General features: G+C 49.1%; 1 non-coding gene across 1 annotated transcript; it reads left to right on the forward strand.

Moving 5' to 3' along the window:
* The first annotated feature begins 3,933 nt into the window (after positions 1-3,933).
* Positions 3,934-4,037, forward strand: LOC120653125. The gene has a single exon (XR_005666808.1). It is a non-coding gene; the product is annotated as a small nucleolar RNA R71 (small nucleolar RNA).
* Positions 4,038-7,991: the final 3,954 nt, after the last annotated feature.

Genomic DNA, 7,991 nt, shown 5'->3' on the forward strand with positions numbered 1-7,991 from the left:
TTGCTGCTCCAGGTTGCGGATCCTCTCGCATGTGTATCGCTGCCAGTTTTGAGTTGACTCGATGTGCTGGTCCAGCGACTCGTCGATATTGGTAGTGCGCACGTTCAGCTCGCCCATCTGTCGAGTCAGAGTGGCAAAGCCTCTGGACGAAGCTACACGTCGCGGGGGTCCGCTGGAGCTGGAACTGGTGGACCGGTGCCGTGAGGTCTGCCTTGCCCACTCGGTGGAGCTAGCACTCTTCCATCACGAACCTCCCGCCTCATATTGCTGTGGTTGAGGCTGAGGTTGCTACTGCATTAACTCCTCCCTTCTGGCCCTGCTTCTTGTAACCCTGCCAGGAAGACCAGAAACACTATGCCGGCGGCTCTCCTCTTGTGGAACAAGAGGGATGGTTAGCGAACGGCAGTTATACAAATGATACCCCGTGTTTGGCAACGGGATTTCATTTGCATAACCAAGCGAAAAGAAAATCAAGGAGTCATCCGGGCCTTTCTTGAGCGTGTGGCCTTGAGCCAAGTACGCCTCATCGATCATAACACGGGGCTCCTCAATGAAGGGAACGGGTTTCCCATCTAAGATTATCATGTTTGATGCGATGCAGGTAACCAAAGAAGTGCATTCAATAGGACTCGTCATTCGAAAATTTGTGAGCCATTGCTTAACCATTGCTTGTGCGGGGGAGATTCGGATTTTGTTGATCATGGCATATAATATCATCAACTCACCGTTCCACACTAGTTGTGGATCATCTCTTGGAAAGAGAGTGATAGCCACCTACTTGTGCATCAAACGAAGAGTCAAATTTTGAATGTCATTGCACCGAGGTGCAAACTTGCCATGAACAACTTGACCCGAAATCAAACCCCAAAACTCATGTCGATCAAAACCGCGGCAAGCTTTTGCAAGGGAAACTAGCAAGCGCGCGCTAAAACCGAGGTGACTGAAATTTCTCCAATTAAAATAGCGTTCAACTCCAAAAAGTTGGAAAGAAACACCATCGTCCACCTCCCGAAGAGTGCAAAGAAACTAGATGGTGAGGAGACGAGAACCATTCTCCTCAACGGGCACAAAACCATCCCATCCAACCGCATGCAAAACACTAGCGAAGTCAACGTCCATACCTGTTTTTTCGAGAAGGTCCGGATCGAAGTCTCTGGTATGACCAAAGCTTCGATTCTTGATCATGGCGTAGGCTTGACACTCGCGGTCATCTTGCAAGTCGAGGTGTGGTGCATCATCTTCATCTATCTCCATGTCCTCGGCTTGCGGTTCTGCAGCTTGCTCCTCGAACTGTTCTTCTTGTTCGTCTTGCTCATAATCCATTGTAGTCGGTGTTGGTGCATGTTCGGGGGAATGATGAGAGCTCGACTCACCCCGTGAACGAGATGAGCTTGACCCTGTCATCTTCTTGATAGCTCCGGAAAGTTTCCAACCTACACCCTTCATGCTTGCAACAAGAGCGAACAAGAACGAATGAGAACAACTCGGTTCGGGCTATGTTAGCGAAATCAAAATGAAATTCTTACCCGAGAGTTGTTCCTCCAAATATGTGATCAATCTTGCAGCAAAGAAATGAGAAAGAGAGATTTCTTGAAACCAAACTTGAGCCAAAATCCAATGGAAACCCGAGCAAGAATGTTTGAGAGGGAGTGTGAGTGAGTGTGTGAGTATGAGAGAGCTCAACACCCCTCTCGGCCCCTATTTAAAGAGAAGATGGCGCGTGCACCAGAGGAGAGGCAAGCCATAACGGCTATGGAGCCGTTGGACAAGGTGGGGCCCAGGAGCCGTTGGCCCTAGGTCGGCCGACCTGTGGGGTTGGCCGGCCCTAGGGTGGGCCCCCTGGTGCCCTCCTTCGGCCTGGTGCTTTCTCAACGGTTAAGTTCTTTGAAAATATGGTGCACGGCCAAAAGTTTGCTCGAAAAGATGTCCACATTATTTTTCCCAAAGGATTTTAAAACTCAGAAAATATTTTTGGTCTTTTTGTAAAAAGGGAAAAATGCTAGAAAAATTCCAGCAAGCAGAAAACAATTTTGAAAATTTCGAACATGCAGTGGAGAAAAATAAATAAGGTGCAAAGAAAATGTTGAAAAGCGGATGAAACAAACATGAGATAAATACCAATTTGCCTTTGGCAAGGGCATGTCGTTTAAAGTCCGACGTGCATGACTCCTTTTTGATTATGATTGAGCACCCGTCCTGGGAGGAGCAGTGATGCACTGCTGTGCTTTCTCCGCTTTTTTCACTCTTGATGAGGAGGGTTGATCTTGTGGAGTAGTCTGGACTGGTATTACCACTTCTTCATGCTTACCCTGTATGACTTCTTTCACGGGGCTGACCATGTTGTCCTTCTTTCGTGGTGTTACCACGACTTCTTGTATGCCTCATAAATTTGGCCCAAACTTGATTTTGATCATAGAGCATTGCTCAACCTTGGGCTGAAATGGGAACCTTTCTTCCTTGCCGTTGATATTGAAGCGGATTTCTCCGGCTCCAACATTGATTTGTGCCCCCGCAGTGCTTAGGAATGGTCTTCCTAGAATAAATGGTGTATCCTTGGAAATGTCCATGTCCAGCACCACGAAATCGACAGGGATGAAGTAGTCCCTAACTTTTACCAGTACGTCTTCTGCAATCCCCTCTGGATACCGTACCAAGGAGTCTGCCAGCTGGAGATGCATTGGGGTTGGTGTGAGGTGTGTGAAGTTTAGCTTGTCGTAGACGGCTTTTGGCATCATGCTGACACTTGCTCCTAAGTCACACAAGGTACGGCCAAAGTGTTGTGCCCCGATTGAACACGTGATCTTGGGGCATCCTGAATCTTTCTTCTTCTCCGGGGGTTGGTTGAGTATAGATGCGATACACTCTTCCGTGAGCTTGACAACTTCTGTGGTGGGCAGCAGCCGTTTGTTGTTAATGTTGTCCTTGATATATCGGGCGTAGGTCGGCACATGCATAACGTCCAGTAGAGGGACGTTAACATGTATCTTCTGGATCATCTCAACAAAATGGGTGAATTGTTCATCCACAGTTGCCTTCTTGTTACGGGTGGGGAACGGCAGACTGGTCTCAATGTAATCATGTGGAGCCGTTCCCTTTTCTGGTTCCCTGGTTTCTTCTTGATCTGTTGGTTGTTCTTCTTCCTGGATTGCCGGTGCTTTTCCTGTATGGTTAGAGTGTGGTGGATCACGAGTGGACTTACCACCCCTCGTGGTCACCACTTTAACATTCTCAGAGACAGGAATAGAAGCAGCTATTTGAGCAAGAAGAGATTCAACCTTTTTATTGAAACTTGACTAGTTTTTAAGAGTTGAAGACAAAGTTTCAAGCTTGACATTTAAACTTTCTAGGGATTTGTCATTGGCCAAAAGCTTTTTATTTATATTTTTGTTGATTTTAACTTGGCCAAGAACAAGTTCTCTCAAGGGAGGTTGGTTTGAATTGAAATTCGAATTATAAGAAGGATTGTAATTATTACCTCCCTGAAAAGGTGGATGTGGTTGGTTCCACCCCTGGCCTCCTTGTTGTGGACGGTACCCGTTGTTGTTGTTGTTGTTGAGGTAGGCGCAGTCTTCACGGGTTTCGAGGCAGTTGTTCCCCGAATGTCCATTGTTACCGCAGGCTTTGCACGTGAAGTGCGAACCCATGGCGTAAACGGGAGCGTGGATCAGTTGTTTGCTCCCTTCCTCCATCTTCTTGATTAGGAGGTCCAGCTTGGCAACGATCATATCCGTCTCCTTGATGGTATGCATGCCTTTTGTACGGGGTTGGAGTCGTTCATCACTCCACCCCTGATTGGAGACCATCTTCTAGACCAATTCTGGTGCTTTGGCGATAGTCAGGTCGAGGAAGGCTCCTCCAGCAGCAACATCAATGTTGGCTCGAGATGTTGTTGTGAGCCCATTGTAGAAGCTTTGCAGGACGAGCCACTCGTCCATGCCGTGATGAGGACAGGCCAGGATGTATTCCTGCAGCCTCTCCCAAGCTTCTGGGATGGATTCCATCCCTATCTGCTGGAAACTTGAAATTCTCCCGCGCAGGGCATTTGTTTTGCCCTGTGGGAAGAATTTTGCGAGGAACGCCTTGGAGCATTTTGCATAGGTGTTGATGTCCTTTTCTTTATAAAACTACTGTTTCGCCTTCCCCAGGAGGGAAAAGGGAAACAGACGAAGCTTGACAACGTCGGCGGCGACACCCCGTATGACAACGGTGTCGCAGAGCTCCAGAAAATTCTGCAAATGTTCATTTGCGTCCTCATTTGGCTTGCCACAGAATGGGCTAGCCTGCACCATGTTGATGAGGCTTGATTTGAGCTCGAAGTTCACATCCCCGACATTGATGTTGGGGCCAGTGGCCACATTGTCGGTGGAGGGGACGGAGAACTCGCGGAGAATCTTTCCAGCCATAGCCTCAAGAACGAGTGGTGCTTCCGAAATGGGTTCATGTGCCGGGAGGATAGCGAGAGGAGGAACAACGCGAGGTCGTTCCCTTCTCACGAGCCTCTCTGGATTGTCTGTGTAGTTTTCCGGCAGGGAGAAACCGGTCATACACTACCCCTGTCTTCTTTTCAAATCAAAAATAAAAGAAGACATAAAGTGACATTAGCCTGAAAGAGTAAAGACTATATCTTGAGTACAAGGTCTAAATTAATATCGGCATAATATCTTTGTTCACATGCCGTCCCCGGCAATGGCGCCAGAAATGCTTGTTGACATTTCTTAGCGCAATCACTAGGAATGGTTAATCCTTAGCAATAGCGCCAGAAATGCCTGTTGGCACTCCTTAGTGCAATCACTAGAAATGAGGGCGCCGAACCCATCCTAGCAACTGCACCCAAGGGGTGCCACTCTCATGGTATAATCAATACGATTACAGATGGATCCACAAGCGCACGGATATACTGTTGTAGCATTTCACCCGGAGAGTAAGGGTATCGTCATTTATTTGTGTTCCAAAGGACGGCAGTGGCAAATGTACTGTTCTTAACCAGTGCCCCCAGGTATGAATCAATACGATTACAAATGGATCCACGCTCGTGTATGAAGTCACTACTCTAGTGCCCCCAGGTCTCCCACCCTTCGGATGGACGAGTAAAACACTAGAGCAAGCCCGAAAGCACAACGAACCTCTATCCGTACCCGGATCATCTGGCCTAACCAAGACCGTAGCATAACTTATGAATGAACTAAGCATGGATTCATAAACTATCAAGATAGTAAAGCAACCATGGCAAAACTCTATATTATGAATAGAAGTCTGACAAGTCGGATACAAAGCCATACCAGGAGCCGAGGATTGCTCAATGACCCCGAGTACGACTTGCTCGCTAAAGAGAACTAGCCTAGCTCCACTACCTAGCTAAGAGAGCAAGAGAGAGGAGAGCCTTCTTGGAGAGAATGGAATGAAGTGTGTGTGTGTGTATGAGAGGGGTGAGAGGGGGCCCTATTTATACTAGTGGAGGTCGGTTCCCGCCAAATGCATGTATGGAAGGTAATCAGGAGATTTGGGGCCAACTCCTCCTCGAAATGCACCTAGTCGGGAGGCCGGCCAGGTTCGGCCGACCCAGGGGGTCGGCCGGCCCCACCTGGCCGCCTCTCGTCCTTATCCTTCTCTGGCAGGCTGATATGTGGACCCTGATATCTTTCCTTATATGCATTATGCGTGGCGCGCCCGTTTGCTCTACCAGATGGGCCCTCCTTGTAAGTGGGTGATGCCGGATGCGATCTTCTGTGTAGTTGTGTGGCGTCTGCTGCGTGTTTTCGTCTTATTCCGCTCTTGCTCATATGAAATGTACAAAACTCGGAAACAACTGTGGAGCGAGATTAGTGATACAAATATGTGAGTAAGGCATGTAGTTGTATGGCGTCTGCTGCGTGTTTTCGTCTTATTCCGCTCCTGCTCATCTGAAATGTATAAAACTCGAAAACAACTACGAGGTTAGTGATACAAATATATGAGTAAGGCATGTGGTTTTCCTTTATTATTGAGTACTGTTGACGGGTGGAAATGGCACTTAAGCACTGTCAACAATGAACTGGATGGCAGTCTTCTATCCTGCCTGGCGGGAGCTTTTGGATTTTATATTGGTTAGGGATGTCAGTGGTGTTGGTGATCCATCTGCATTGTAATGCAACTAATGCACATTTATTTCATGTTTGTGTTTGCTTATCTCAACTCAATCCTACTGCAATCCAATACTTCAAGTTTTTTGTGTACCATTTGTTGCAGTGAAATGTATCGTCAACCTCCCCAAGACCTAGAATAATCCTAGAGGTTTAGTGCGGCCCTAGTTTTGTGAAAGATTCTGAGTACGAACTTAAAAGTCTTGAAATTTGATGATAATTGATTTTACGGGACGATTTTTCTCTCGGTTGATTTCATGAAGGAAGGAACTGTTATTTCAGGAACAAAACATGAAGTACACCAAGTTCACTAAACTCACCAAACTAACCGTTAGCTACAAAGGTCAGCATCTCCGGACGAATTGTTGTTTGTGTTGTATAAAGTACCAACACGTCTAGGCTGTGCACGCCCCGCCACGGGTTCCATCGTTTGAGGATAAGACGGGTGCGCCATCGGTATAAGTCACCGGATTGTTTTTTGGAAACTTGATGCTCCCTAGCCACATGATGGTTAAGCACATTTGTTTTACCAGTGATCAGAGGTGACTACCACCGGACCATTCGCCAATTCGCCAAGCCGGTGAATGTACGCGGCCATGTGTGTCTAGCCATCATGTTCATCCTCATCCTCCCGAACAATTCGCCAAGCCGCGCGTTCCGGTAGCCAGGCCCCACGCGCATCGCCAGGCCCCACCGCGCAGCGTTGCCGCAGCCCCGCAAGTGGTCGAGCGCCATATCCTGCCAATCACGCCCAGAATTTGTGTTGTGTTTGATATATTTGATTTTCAAACTTGTGTTTATTTTGAACTTGTCATTTTGAATTGGTACTAGACCAATTCACAACGCAAAATAGAAGACCTACGAATTTGTTTTGTTATTTGCAGCATGATGCAATCCCATTGTTAATCCAACCCTACAATGGAACAGAAGAGACGGTTCCTGTGACGTCCATGACTTCCCCCCACGGACGCTTGTCCACCTAATCAGACTCCACCACTGCAGTTAAATGCAATTTGTGGAGTAGCGCCCGATTCTGGTGATTCCCCCCACGGACGCGTCTACCCCTCATCGGACTCCACCACTGCAGTTAAATGCAATTTGTGCGGCGGCACCCGATTCTGGCGATTTTCCATCTTCACTCTCCCCCACTTTCCTGTTCCATTGCCATCGACCTGCCCTACCAGAAATTGCTATGGCCCTTACGAGATCTCTCCCCGTGCTTCCAGAAGAGATGCTTGTCGAGGTGGCAGCCCGCGTCGCGCAATCATCCAGCTCTCCCATGGCGGATCTCCGTCGCCTCCGCGGCGCTTGCGCACTCATGCGAGATAGGGTGTGCGGCGCGCCACTGGTTCGCCGTAGCCTCAACCTGAGCCTGGTGCCGATGCAGTCGGAGGATGCGGGGACTCGCGAGCGACTGATCGCAAACACCTACGCCGTGGGCAACCTGGAGGCACGCTTCATCCAGGGGATGAGGGTTTTCTTCGATCAGCACGGCAGGGCTCTTCATGCACTGCTAGACGACCTCCATCAGGCTGCCAGCAGCGGCCACAAGCCGGCGGTGTTCATGCTCGCCATGATCCTTTGGTGAGCAAACAGTGGCGTCGAGGTCGACTTCCATGCCAAGCAGCTCCTGGCGGAGGCGGCGGAGGACGACCCGGCGATCGCCGCCTTCAGCGACCGCTGGGTTTCGCCTCCATGCCTGCACGCCTTCCAGACGCTGTGGATGTTTGTGTGGCCTCCCAACAACCAGCAGCCAGGCCCCGTGCCTGGGCCACTACCTCGCACCCACGTTCACCAGTGCGCATCCCCGCTTTGGGTATTGCTCCCGGGCTGGTGCGGCAAGACCGCCGGCCAAGATGGATGGATCGACTG

Source organism: Panicum virgatum, chromosome 9K (assembly GCF_016808335.1).
Source record: "Panicum virgatum strain AP13 chromosome 9K, P.virgatum_v5, whole genome shotgun sequence".
Classification (NCBI taxonomy): Eukaryota; Viridiplantae; Streptophyta; class Magnoliopsida; order Poales; family Poaceae; genus Panicum; species Panicum virgatum.